The sequence below is a fragment of the Triticum aestivum genome, chromosome 1B (assembly GCF_018294505.1).
Source record: "Triticum aestivum cultivar Chinese Spring chromosome 1B, IWGSC CS RefSeq v2.1, whole genome shotgun sequence".
Taxonomy (NCBI): Eukaryota; Viridiplantae; Streptophyta; class Magnoliopsida; order Poales; family Poaceae; genus Triticum; species Triticum aestivum.
In genome coordinates, this window is record NC_057795.1 from 456828926 (window position 1) to 456843831 (window position 14906).

The following is a 14906-nucleotide window of genomic DNA, read 5'->3' on the forward strand; positions in this document are numbered from 1 at the left end:
TAATGCAATAAAGGCGTGGCAATGCCTGGATTCACAGGTCGTTCCGAGTTCCGGATGCGGCGTTCGCCGAACTGTGTACGGAAACTGACCGAACCATCATGCGATCGTCGATAATGCGGCCACCATTTGATAGACCTGGTTTATTTGTTGTAGCAATCCGAAGGAAGGTGATTCCCAAAATTGGGACTCGATCCGTGCACCCATGTCTGGTCGGCTAGTGACGCCGAAGTGTCCGGAGTAGGTTGATGAAGAGATGGCGAAGCCCCCGGTCCAGCCGAGATGTCGAAGTAGGTCGGCATGATGGACACCAGCTTGAAGAAGCAATAGTGCGGCCCTGCCGATGCAGGTCGTGACGTGATCGATGCTGGCTTGATGAAGCGACCGTGCGGCGATGCCGATCTGCCCACTCCGTGTAATCCGTGGGGCGGCGATGTTGGTGATGATTTATCCTTCGCGATGCCGGACTCTTGTTCGGCTTGCCAAGATGATGATCCGAAGAAATTGAGCTTGGCTCAACAAAGTGACGACGTGTCTAGCGCAGATCGACGGCCGTGGACCAATATGGCCGGACTGGTTTGACACCAGCATGATGTTGGAGATCATGTTCAAAAGATCTTAAAGTTAGTGGGATGTGTTCGGGAACAAAACACAATACCCCATACAAAACTTCCTTCAAAAAGGATGTCCGAAATCCCGTTCATAAGAAAGACGAACTCGGGTCGGATTCGTTTTCGCGCAGAAAACAGATCCAAAAAGTGATGCACTAATCAGAAGTTTCCCGGAGTTTGGACGGTCGGATCGAGCTGAATTTTTGGCAGGTGGTAGATATGGGAATTCCTCAGCAAATCAACGGTTGGATCCTCCAAAGGACGTCTGAGCTAGATGCTGGATACCACGCCCTAAACTCATCCGGATTCTCGTCCAGATTCAACAGGGCTCCGGTATATCGGAGATTGCCAGAGATTCCTCCATCGGAACTCGACGAAATTTTTGCAGGGTTGTTGTAGACTTAATTTCGCACAATTCCACCGAAGCGATCGTTAAAACGACACCCGAGGAGGCGGTGGCGGCAGACACAAGTCTGTTGTCCAGAAAAATAGTACGGTCGCCTGAGGGCAATGCTGACATTGAGCCCCCGGGCTCCCTGGATGATTCCTCCATGATCTTAATAGAGATCGGAGTTGATGTTGATGAAGGCCTTCATCCGAACATGACGATCAGAGGTAGGGCGCAGTCCTCGGTCAAGCCAAGGGGACCAGTTGAGCTGGTGGCAAAGAAGCCGACGTCGCAGTTGACCTGCAGTCGAGCCATTGATCCTTTCGACGATCACACAGCGGAACTCTCAATGAAAGCACCAATGTTGGTGTCAAAACCGGCGGATCTCGGGTAGGGGGTCCCAAGTAGTGTGTCTTAGGATCAATGGTAACAGGAGGCAAGGGACACGATGTTTTACCCAGGTTTGGGCCCTCTCGATGGAGGTAAAACCCTACGTCCTGCTTGATTAATATTGATGATATGGGTAGTACAAGAGTAGATCTACCACGAGATCATAGAGGCTAAACCCTAAAAGCTAGCCTATGGTATGATTGTTGTTGTATATCTCTATCGACTAGCCTGGCCCCGGTTTATATAATGCACCAGAGGCCTAGGATAACAAGAGTCCTAGCCGAATACGCCGGTGGGGGAGGAGTCCTTGTCTTGATCGCCAAGTCTTGTTGATTCTTCCTTGTATGCGGCAGCTGTCCGGATTGGCCCATGAGTATACGGCCATGGGGGTCCTCGGCCCAATCCAACTGATCGGGAGACGACGTGGTGAGTACCCCCTAGTCCAGGACACCGTCACCTACGGTGACAAACACGTATCATCACGGAAGTGTATTTTTTTTGTAGTGTCAGCAGCACGTTTGGGGCAGGCCCAAGGGCTTCTATTGGTGCAACAAACCCTGGGTCTGTTGCCCTGACTATGGATAGGTGCAGGATCAAGATTGAAGCACCAGTCCAAGACAGAGTATGAGAAACCAGGAGATTGAAGAACCAACAAGCAGATTGGAGGGACCAAGGCCAAGCCAGAGACGCAAGATATCATCAAGAAAGAAGCCTCCCTTGCCGGACAAGCGAGCCCGGCAAGGGGTGAGGCCACCCCCAGAAGAAGATGACCAAGGCATCCCGGCAGGGCCTGTCGGGGCTTGCGGAGGTATGATAGCACTATTTTCTATAAAGGAGGCCCATGGCAATGATTCACGGGGTTGGAAAGTTGGAGAACTCACACCCCCATACACGCGTAGTCGCTATCACCCTGAGGCAACCCTTGCTGGGCAAGTGTACTACGCCCCGCCACCACATTTCCACCATCAATCCACCAAAGCAGGAGTAGGGTTTTATGCCTCGCGGTGGCTTGAACCTGGGTAAAACTGCCCGTGTGATCTCTGGCGCGCTACCCCACATTGGTGTGCTCTTTGTGCAACACGATGTCCCCCTGCCGAACCAGCAAGGGGCCATCCTGGTCCCATAGGTGGTCGTGGTTTCCCGTGATAGCTAGCCTCTCTAGTACCGCGCAACTTTTGCCGGTACCATACACCCACCATATACCTTCCTCAAAACAGCCATCATACCTGCACATTATGGCATTTCCATAGCCATTCCGAGATATATTTCCATGAAACTTTCCACCGTTCCGTTTATTATGACACACTTCATCATTGTCATATTGCTTTGCATGATCATGTAGTTGACATCGTATTTGCGGCAAAGCCACCGTTCATAATTCTTTCATACATGCCACTCTTGATTCATTGCACATCCCGGTACACCGCCGGAGGCATTCATATAGAGTCATATTTTGTTCTAAGTATCGAGTTGTAATTCTTGAGTTGTAAGTAAATAAAAGTGTGATGATCTTCATTATTAGAGCATTGTCCCAGTGAGGAAAGGATGATGGAGACTGATTCCAGCACAAGTTGGGATGAGACTCGGACGAACAAAAAAAGAGGCCAAAAAAGAGAGGGCCCAAAAAAACAACAAAAAAACAAAAAAAGAGATAAAAAGAGAGAAGGGGCAATGCTACTATCCTTTTACCACACTTGTGCTTTAGAGTAGCACCATGATCTTAATGATAAAGAGTCTCCTATGTTGTCACTTTCATATACTAGTGGGAATTTTTCATTATAGAACTTGGCTTGTATATTCTAATGATGGTCTTCCTCAAATTGCCCTAGGTCTTCGTGAGCTAGCGAGTTGGATGCACACCCACTTAGTTTCTTTTTGAGCTTTCATAAACTTATAGCTCTAGTGCATCCGTTGCATGGCAATGCCTACTCACTCACATTGATATCTATTGATGGGCACCTCCATAGCCCGTTGATACGCCTAGTTGATGTGAGACTATCTCCCTCTTTTTGTCTTCTCCACAACCACCACATTCTATTCCACATATAGTGATATGTCCATGGCTCACGCTCATGTATTGCGTGAAAATTGAAAAGGTTTGAGAATACTAAAGTATAAAACAATTGCTTGGATGAAACCGGGGTTGTGCATGATTTGAATATTTTGTGTGATGAAGATGGAGCATAGCCAGACTATATGATTTTGTAGGGATAGCTTTATTTGGCCATGTTATTTTGAGAAGACATGATTGCTTTATTAGTATGCTTGAAGTATTATCGTCTTTATGTCAATATTAAACTTTTGTTTTGAATCTTATGGATCTGAATATTCTTGCCACAATAGAGAAGATTACATTGATAAATATGCTAGGTAGCATTCCACATCAAAAATTCTATTTTTATCATTTACCTACTCGTGGACGAGAAGAAATTAAGCTTGGGGATGCTTGATACGTCTCCAACGTATCTATAATTTTTTATTGTTCCATGCTATTATATAATCCATCTTGGATGTTTTATATGCGTTTATATGCTATTTTATATGGTTTTTGGGACTAACATATTAACATAGAGCCCAGTGCCAGTTTCTATTTTTTTCCTTGTTTTTGAGTTCCACAGAAAAGGAATATCAAACGGAGTCCAAACGAGCTGCAAATTTACGGTGATTATTTTTGGACCAGGAGAAGCCCACGGAGCATCGGAGTTGGGCCAGAAGAGTCCCGAGTCAACCACAAGACAGGAGGAGGCACCCTACCCCCTGGGCGCGCCCCCCTATCTAGTGGTTGACGCAGAGACCCTCCCCCCATGACTTGTTCCCGATGCCAACATGTCTTATATATCCCCAAACTTCTAGAACAGAACCTAGTTCAGTAGTTCTGCCACCGCAAGCCTCTGTAGCCACCAAAAACCAATCGGGACCCTATTCTGGCACCCTGCCAGAGGAGGGAATCATCACCGATGGCCATCTTCATCATCTCGGCGCTCTCCATGACAAGGAGGGAGTATTTCACCCTCTGGACTGAGGGTATGTACTAGTAGCTATGTGTTTGATCTCTCTCACGTGTTCTTGATTTGGCACAATCTTGATGTACCGCGAGCTTTGCTATTATAGTTGGATCTTATGATGTGTCTCCCCCTCTATCTTCTTGTAATGGATTGAGCTTTCCCTTTGAAGTTACCTTATCGGATTGAGTCTTTAAGGATTTGAGAACACTTGATGTATGTCTTACATGTGCTTATTTGTGGTGACAATGGGATATTCACGTGATCTACTTGATGTATGTGTTGGTTGATCAACTTGCGGGTTCTGTGACCTTATGAACTTATGCATAGGGGTTGGCACACGTTTTCGTCTTGACTCTCCGGTAGAAACTTTGGGGCATTCTTTGAAGTTCTTTGTGTTGATTTGAATAGATGAATCTGAGATTGTGTGATGCATATCGTATAATTAAACCTGCGGATTCTTGTGGTGACATTGGAGTATCTAGGTGACATTAGGGTTTTGGTTGATGTGTATCTTAAGGTGTTATTTTAGTACGAACTCTAGGGCTGTTTGTGACACTTATAGGAATAGCCCAATAGATCAATCAGAAAGAATAACTTTGAGGTGGTTTCGTTCCCTACAATAATCTCTTCGTTTGTTCTCCGCTACTAGTGACTTTGGAGTGACTCTTTGTTGCATGTAGAGGGATTGTTATATGATCAAATTATGTTATCATTGTTGAGAGAACTTGCACTAATGAAAGTATGAACCCTAGGCCTTGTTTTGAAGCATTGCAATACCGTTTTCGCTCACTTTTGTTACTTGCTACCTTGCTGTTTTTATATTTTCAGATTACAAAAACGTATATCTACCATCCATATTGCACTTGTATCACCATGTCTTCGCCAAACTAGTGCACCTATATAGTTTACCATTGTATTGGGTGTGTTGGGGACACAAGAGACTCTTTGTTATTTGGTTGCAGTGTTGTTTGAGAGAGACCATCTTCATCCTACGCCTCCCATGGATTGATAATCCTTAGGTCATCCACTTGAGGGAAATTTGCTACTATCCTACAAAACTCTGCGCTTGGAGGCCCAACACGAGTCTACAAGAAGAAGGTTGTGTAGTAGACATCAAGCTCTTTTCTCGCGCCGTTTCCGGGGAGGTAAGTGCTTGAAGGTATATCTTTAGATCTTGCAATTGAATATTTTTCGTTTCTTGTTTTATCACTAGTTTAGTTTATAAAATAAAACTACAAAAATATGGAATTGAGGTTGCCTCATATGCTTCATCTTGTTTATGTCTTTCGTGAAAATGATGGAAAGGAAAACTGTGCTCAAGTGTTAGAAGAAGTCTCTAAAATGTTTGGCATAAAATGTTTGTATGATGAGCATGATTGAAATGTTATTAGTATGAATTCCTTGAATATCCATGATGCTAATGATATGCAAAGCTACAAGCTTGGGGATGCTATGTTTGATGAAGATGATATTTTTGGTCCCCCAAGTTTTGATGAGCAAATTTATTATGATGATAGCATGCCTCCTAATTATGATGATTATATTGATAAAAGTGGATTTGGAGAGGTCATGACATTATTTAGTGATGAATCCATTATTTTGGAAGAGGTTCCAATTGATTATGGGAACAAGGTTGCTATCTATGATGATTATTGTGATGACATGTATGCTATAAAGAATAATGATAACCATGAAACTTATCATCTTGATTTTAATCGATTGGACTATTCCTCACATGATACTTATTTTATTGAGTTTGCTCCCACTACTATTCATGAGAAGAAATTTTCTTATGTGGAGAGTAACAAAAATTCTATGCTTGTGGATCATGAAAAGAATGCATTATGCGATAGTTATATTGTTGAATTCATCCATGATGCTACTGAAAATTACTAAGAGGGAGGAATATATGCTCGTATGAATTGCAATCATATCATGTTTCCTCTCTATGTGTTGAAAGTTTTGAAGTTATGCTTGTTTTGCCTTCCTATGCTAGTTGATGATACGTCTCCAACGTATCTTTCCCAAACACTTTTGCCCTTGTTTTGGACTCTAACTTGCATGATTTGAATGGAACTAACCCGGACTGACGCTGTTTTCAGCAGAATTGCCATGGTGTTATTTTTGTGCAGAAATAAAAGTTCTTAGAATGACATGAAAATCCACGGAGCAACTTTTTGGAATTAATAAAAAATATTGGCGAAAGAATCAACGGCAGGGGTCCCACACCCTATCCACGAGGGTGCAGGGCGCCCCCTAGGGCACGCCTCCTACCTTGTGGGCCCCCTGGGACTCCACCAACCTCAACTCCATATATTCACTTTTGGGGAGAAAAAATCAGAGAGAAGGATTCATCGCGTTTTACGATACAGAGCCACCGCCAAGCCCTAATCTTCCTCGGGAGGGCTGATCTGGAGTTCGTTCGGGGCTCCAGAGAGGGGAATCTGTCGCCATCGTCATCATCAACCATCCTCCATCACCAATTTCATGATGCTCATGGCCGTGCGTGAGTAATCCCATCGTAGGCTTGTTGGACGGTGATGGGTTGGATGAGATTTACCATGTAATCGAGTTAGTTTTGTTAGGGTTTGATCCCTAATATCCATTATGTTCTAATATTAATGTTTCTATGACTTTGCCATGCTTAATGCTTGTCACTAGGGCCCGAGTGCCATGATTTCAGATCTGAACCTATTATGTTTTCATGAATATGTGACAGTTCTTGATCCTATCTTGCAAGTCAATAGTCACCTACTATGTGTTATGATCCAGCAACCCCAAAGTGACACCACTCCCGATGATGACCGTAGTTTGAGGAGTTCATGTATTCACTAAGTGTTAATGCTTTGGTCTGGTACTTTATTAAAGGAGGCCTTAATATTCGTTAGTTTCCAATAGGACCCCACTACCACGGGAGGGTAGGACAAAAGATGTCATGCATGTTCTTTTCCATAAGCATGTATGACTATATTCGGAATACATGCCTACATTACATTGATGAACTGGACCTAGTTCTGTGTCACCCTATGTTATAAATATTGCATGAGGAATCACATCCGACATAATCATCCATCACTGATCCATTGCCTACGAGCTTTTCACATATAGATCTTTGCTTAGTTACTTCTCCGTTGCCACTGTTACGATTACTACAAAACTGCTACTATTACTTTTGCCACTGTTACCGTTACTTCCATACTACTTTGCTACTAAATAGTTTGTTGCAGATATTAATTCTTTCAAGTGTGGTTGAATTGACAACTTGGTTGCTAATACTTGAGAATATTCTTTGGCTCCCCTTGTGTCGAATCAATAAATTTGGGTTGAATACACTACCCACGAAAACTGTTGCGATCCCCTATACTTGTGGGTTATCAGTTGATTCTTGTTCCCATAAATTGTTTGCTCAAAAAATGCCTATGCATAGGAAGTGGGTTAGACTTAAATGTGCTAGTCATATGCTTCATGATGCTCTCTTTGTAGTTCAAATATTATCTTTGATGTGAGCATCGTTGAAATCATCATGCCTAGCTAAAAGGCATTATAAAAAAGCGCTTGTTGGGAGACATCCCAATATTTACCCCTACTATTTTTGTGTGTTCACATGATTAAGCTACTGGAGTAATCATGTTTTATAGCTTTAGTTTCAATAAGGTGCCAAGTAAAGCCTTTGGGATAGTGTGGATGATTGTTGACTTGATTCTGTGCAAAAACAGAAACTTTTGCAGGAATTTTGAAAATTCACTGAAACGTGCTTTTGATCTGAATTTTCTACACAAGATTGGTATAAAAATTGTCTACATTGTCCTAATTTTTCAGAATTTTTGGAGTTACATAGGTATGGGAAGTTTCCAGATTACTATAGACTGTTCTGATTGAAACAAATTATGTTTTCTATGTGTTGTTTGCTTATTTTCATGATTCTATGAGTAGTATCAAAGGGTATGAACCATGGAGAAGTTGGAATATAGTAGATATAACACCAATATGAATTTAGAATGAGTTCAAAATAGTACCAGAAGTGGCGATTTTATTTTCTTATATTGATAGAGCTTACGAGTTTTCTGTTTAGTTTTGTGTTGTGAAGTTTTCAAGTTTTGGGTAAAGTTTTGATGGACTACGGAATAAGGAGTTGCAAGAGCCTAAGCTTGGGGATGCCCAAGGCCCCGAGGTAATATTCAAGGAAGATCCAAGCAACTAAGCTTGGGGATGCCCCGGATGGCATCCCCTCTTTTGTATTTCGTCTGGAAAACCATGATTGTGCTATTTAGTAAATTCTCATGCCTTCTACAAGGAATGGCAGATATTTCAAGGAAATCTGTTTACTGGGTACTATACAAAAATGAAAGACATGCTTGGAAAACATGACGCCTGGCTTGGTGCCATGGTATGGCCTCACCATGCCCTGGTAATAATTTGAGAATGTTTGTCTTATGTCATCATGCAGGCCATTCATAAATCGAACCATCACCGAGGAAATTTCATGGTTTCAAGGGGGAACTCAGCAAGATTGAAGGGGCCGAGAATCCAAATTTCCTTCGTAGCTTGTCATTCAGTTTTTACTACAATCAACATACCCCCTTGAATGCAACGTGTTCAAATTTGGCACTTTTCCGGGTTCATTTACCATATTAGGGGATTATGTGCATTTTATAGGCATTAATCCACATAATTCAAATTCAAAAAATTGGTGCATGAAAAGGTGCACAAGAACAGTCTGGAAAACCATACTCGTGGTACATGGAATGGGCAGAGATTTCAAGGGAATGTGTGGCAATAGTCAACCACAAACACGTCATTTACTGGGTTATCAACTATTGAAAAATGAAATACATGCTTCAAAAACATGACACCTCGCATGGTGCCATGGTATGGCCTCACCGTGCCCTGGTATGGCCTCACCGTGCCCTGGTTAAAAGTTGAGATGGTTTGATTTATGTCGTCATACACACCCTTCATAAATCAAACCATCAGCGAGGAAATTACATGCTTTTGAGAGGGAAATCACCAAGATTGAAGGGGGAATCCAAATTTCCGTCGTAGTTTGTCATTCAGTTTTTTTTCAACGATCAACATACCTCCTCAAATGCAACGTGTTCAAATTTGGCATTTTTTCGGGCTCATTTACCATATTTAGGGGATTATTTGCATTTTCTAGGCATTAATGCACATAATTCAAATTTGAACAATCGGTGCATGAAAAGGTGCACAAGAACGGTCTGGAAAACCATGCTCGTGCTATTTAGTACATTCTCATGCCTTTTGCAAGGAATGGGAAGATATTTCAAGGAAATGTGTGGCAATAGTCAACCATAAATGCGTCATTTACTAGGTTAACAACTATACAAAAATGAAATACATGCTTGGAAAACATGACGCCTGGCGTGGTGCCATGGTATGGACTCACCATGCCCTGGTAAAAATTTGAGAATATTTTCTTTGTGTCGTCATGCACGCCTTTCATAAATCGAACCATCACCGAGGAAGTTTCATGGTTTCGAGGGGGAAATCACCACAATTAAACAGGGATCCAAATTTCCTTTGTCCTTTGTCCATGAGTTTTTTTCTATGATGAACATACACCCTACAAATCACCATGTTCAAATTTGGCACTTACTGGGTTCATTTACCATATTTAGGGGATTATGTGCATTTTCTAGGCATTAATGCACATAATTCAAGTTCAAACAATCGATGCATGAAAGGGTGCACAAGAACGATCTTGAAAACAATGCTCGTGCCATTTAGTAAATTCCCATGCCTTTTACAAGGAATGGACAGATATTTCGATGAAATGTGTGGCAATAGTCAACCACAAACATTTGTTTATTGGGTTTTCAACTATAGAAAAAATGAACTAAATGCATGAAAAACATGACGACTCGCATGGTGCCATGGTATGATCTCACCATGCCCTGGTTAAAACTTGAGAAGGTTTGGCTTATGTCGTCATGCACGCCCTTCATGAATCGAACTATCACCGAGGAAGTTCCATGCTTTCGAGAGGGAAATCACCAAGATTGAGGGGGTCCAAATTTTCTTCGTTCTTTGCCCTAGATTTTTTTTCTACAACGAACATACACCCTGCAAATCACCATGTTCAAATTTGGCATTTTTTCGGGCTCATTTACCATATTTAGGGGATTATGTGCATTTTCTAGGCATTTAGCGCATATAAATCCAATCCAGCTACAGCTGCACGGGTGGATTGCCATTCGATCACGGCGCAACCTATGGTGCACACGCGCGATCCGCGTGGCTGGGGTTCCGGCCAATCATAACGCAACACACAATAGGCTCAATGCACACTATTTCCAAAAGTGACGGAGATGAACCGTGTGCGATAATGAACGAGCAAAATTATAAGGGAAGGCAAATTTCCTTTTCGTTTGTCGTTGAGCTCTTAAAAACCAACGCACTGTATGGCTGCCTGGACCCTCCGTCCTAGATCTCTCTCCAAGCGTCGTTCATGGCACCGCGACGCACAGTAACTGGTAAGGAAGTGGTGGCATCCCGCCGCATCGCGTTCCTCGCTGCCCACGACCGTACACATGGTAAGGAAGCGATGGCATCTCACCGCGCCAAGTTCATCGTTGTCGGCGGCCACACAATTATGTGGGCGGACTTTGAGGCTGCCATGGCCGAATGGGCGGTGGATCTAGAGGTGGCCAAAGCCACACAGAAGGAGCGGAAAAGGCAGAAAGCAGTCAAGATAAGAAAGTCCCACCGCCGCAAGAAAGAAGAGGTCGCACGCCATGGTGAGGAGACCTTGGCGGAGAATGAAGCACGTTGGTCTGCCGCCTACAAGGCCGGGAAGCAGAACACAGGCGTCTGGCCAGCATGCCCCGATGCCAGCATGTGAGAAGTAGTTAGTGCGTCTGTCGCCCGTAGTCTTAGAGCAAATTACCAGTAGTACTTTAAGTTTGTAGTATTAACATACAATGTTGGTAAGAGCATCCTTTGAGGGCTTTGAGCGTTGATTAGCATGTGTGCCCGTGTGCATTTTTTTGCATTAATCATTATAAGATCACAAAACACACGGTTTCTATGGCGTACCCCTGTGCGTTTTTTTGCATTAATGATACATAAGTCAGTTACCTGTGTGGTGCTTCCTAATAAACTAGGTGTACCGTTGGCCGAAAAAAATCAACTACACGTGTACATTTTTTGGAGACAGGATCTGCCAATTTCCTATTTTCTCACACACGAGTATTTTACGCGCTTCGTCTGTGTTGTGTGTTTCTGATACGTCCATTCTGCATCATGCTTTTATATTGATATTTATTGCATTATGGGCTGTTATTACACATTATATCACAATACCTATGCCTTTTCTCTCTTATTTTATAAGGTTTGCATGAAGACGGAGAATGCCGGCAGCGGGAATTTTGGATTGGAAAAGGAGCAAATATTAGAGACCTATTCTACACAACTCCAAAAGTCCTGAAACTTCATGGAGATCAGTTTGGGAATAAATAAAAAATATTGGGCGAAGAAAACACCAGAGGGGGGCCACCAGCCAGCCACAAGGGTGGAAGGCGCGCCCTACCCCCTTGGTGTGCCCCCCTTTCTTGTGGGCCCCCTGGAAGGCCCCCGAGGCCCATCTTCTGCTATATGGTGTCTTTTGCCATGAAAAAAATAGGAGAGAAACTTCCGGGACGAAGCGCCGCCGTCTCGAGGCTGAACCTGGGCAGGGCCAATCTAGGGCTCCGGCGGAGCTATTCTGCCGGGGAAACTTCCCTCCGGGAGGGGGAAATCACCGCCATCGTCATTGCCATCGATCCTCTCATCAAGAGGGGGTCAATCTCCATCAACATCTTCACCAATACCATCTCCTCTCAAACCCTAGTTCATCTCTTGTATCCGATCTTTATCTCAAAACCTCATATAGGTACTTGTGGGTTGCTAGTAGTGTTGATTACTCCTTGTAGTTGATGCTAGTTGGTTTATTTGGTGGAAGATCATATGTTTAGATCCTTAATTCTTATTAATACTCCTCTGATTATGAACATGAATATGCTTTGTGAGTACTTACTTTTGTTCCTGAGGACATGGGAGAAGTCTTGTTATAAGTAATCATGTGAATTTGGTATTCGTTCGATATTTTGATGAGATGTATGTTGTCTCTCCTCTAGTGGTGTTATGTGAACGTCGACTACATGACACTTCACCATTGTTTGAGCCTAGGGGAAGGCATTGGGAAGTAATAAGTAGATGATGGGTTGCTAGAGTGACAGAAGCTTAAACCCTAGTTTATGCATTGCTTCGTAAGGGGCTGATTTGGATCAATATGTTTCATGCTATGGTTAGGTTTACCTTAATTTTTCTTTCGTAGTTGTGGATGCTTGTGAGAGGGGTTAATCATAAGTGGGAGGCTTGTCCAAGGAAGGATAGCACCCAAGCACCGGTCCACACACATATCAAATTATCAAAGTAACGAACGCGCATCATATGAGCATGATGAAAACTAGCTTGACAGTAATTCCCATGTGTCCTCGGGAGCACTTTGCTTCGTATAAGATTTCGTCCAGGCTTGTCCTTTGCTACAAAAAGGATTGAGCCACCTTGCTGAACCTTTTTTTTTACTTTCGTTACTTGTTACCCGTTACGAATTATCTTATCACACAACTATCTGTTACCGACAATTTCAGTGCTTGTAGAGAATAACTTGCTGAAAACCGCTTGTCATTTCCTTCTACTCCTCGTTGGGTTCAACACTCTTACTTATCGAAAGGACTAAGATAGATCCCCTATACTTGTGGGTCATCAAGACTCTTTTCTGGCGCCGTTGCCAGGGAGTGAAGCGCCTTTGGTAAGTGGAATTTGGTAAGGAAACATTTATATAGTGTGCTGAAATTTACTGTCACTTGTTATCATGGAAAATAATCCTTTGAGGGGTTTGTTCGGGGTATCTTCACCTCGATCGGAAGATCAAAGAGTTTCTCCTCAACCTACTGCACCTGCTGAAAATATTTGCTTTGAAATCCTTCGGGTATGATAGAGAAACTGCTAGCTAATCCTTATACAAGAGATGGAACATTACATCCCAATATGCACCTCATCTATGTGGATGAAGTTTGTGGATTATTTAAGCTTATAGGTATGCCCGAGGTTGTTTTCAAGAAGAACCTTTTCCCTTTATCTTTGAATGGAAAGGCATTGACATGGTATTGGCTATGTGATGATATTGGATCATGGAACTACAATCGATTGAAATTGGCATTTCGTTAGAAGTTTTATCCTATGTATCTGGTTCATCGTGATCGGAATTATATATATAATTTTTGGCCTCGTGAAGAAGAAAGTATCGCTCAAGCTTGTGGGAGGCTTAAGTCAATGTTATATTCATGCCCCAATCATGAGCTCTCAAGAGAAATTATCATTAAAAAATTTACGCTCGGCTTTCTCATAATGATCGCACCATGCTCGATACTTCTTGTACTAGTTCTTTTGTGATGAAGACTATTGAATTCAAATGAGATTGATTGGAAAGAATTAAATGCATCTCTAAAGATTGGGAACTCGATAAAGGTAAGGAGTTAGGTATAAACCTAAGTTTGATTGTGTTAAATCTTTTATGGATACCGATGCTTTTCGTGAATTTAGCACTAAATATGGACTTGACTCTGAGATAGTAGCCTCTTTCTATGAATCATTTGCTACTCATTTTGATCTCCATAAGGAGAAATGGTTTAAATATCATCCTCCCATTGATGTGAAAGTAGTAGAAACTATTAAAGTTGAAGAAGAAACTATTACTTATAACGTTGATCCTATTGTTCCTACTGCTTATATTGAGAAACCACCTTTCCCTGTTAGAACAAAGGATCATGCTAAAGCTTCAACTGTGGTTCGTAAGAGTTATACTAGAACACCTACCCCTCCCGAACAAATTAAAGTTGAGCCTAGTATTGCTATGGTTAAAGATCTCTTGGTCGATAATATTGATGAGCATGTTATTTATTTGTGTGGTGAAGCTGCTAGGATTGCTAAACCCGATACTAAAGATAAACATAGACATGTTGTTGGCATGCCTATTGTTTCTGTTAAAATAGGAGATCATTGTTATCATGGCTTATGTTATGTGGGTGCTAGTGTGAGTGCAATACCTTATACCTTATATAAAGAAATTATGAATGAAATTGCACCTGCTGAGATAGAAGATATTGATTTACTATTAAGCTTGCCAATAGAGATACTATATCACCAGTTGGGATTGTTAGAGATGCTGAAGTCTTGTGTGGGAAAATTAAATATCCTACTGATTTTCTTGTTCTTGGCTTCCACAAGATGAATTTTGCCCCATTATATTTGGTAGACCTTTCTTGAATACTGTTAATGCTAAGATAGACTGCGAGAAAGATATTGTTACTATTGGTTTAGGGGATATGTCTCATGATTATAATTTCTCCGTGTAGACAACCCCATGATAAATAATTGCCTAGTAAGGATGAAATTATTGCGTGCCTCCTAATGATCCATTAGAACAATATTTGCTAGACCATGAAAATGATA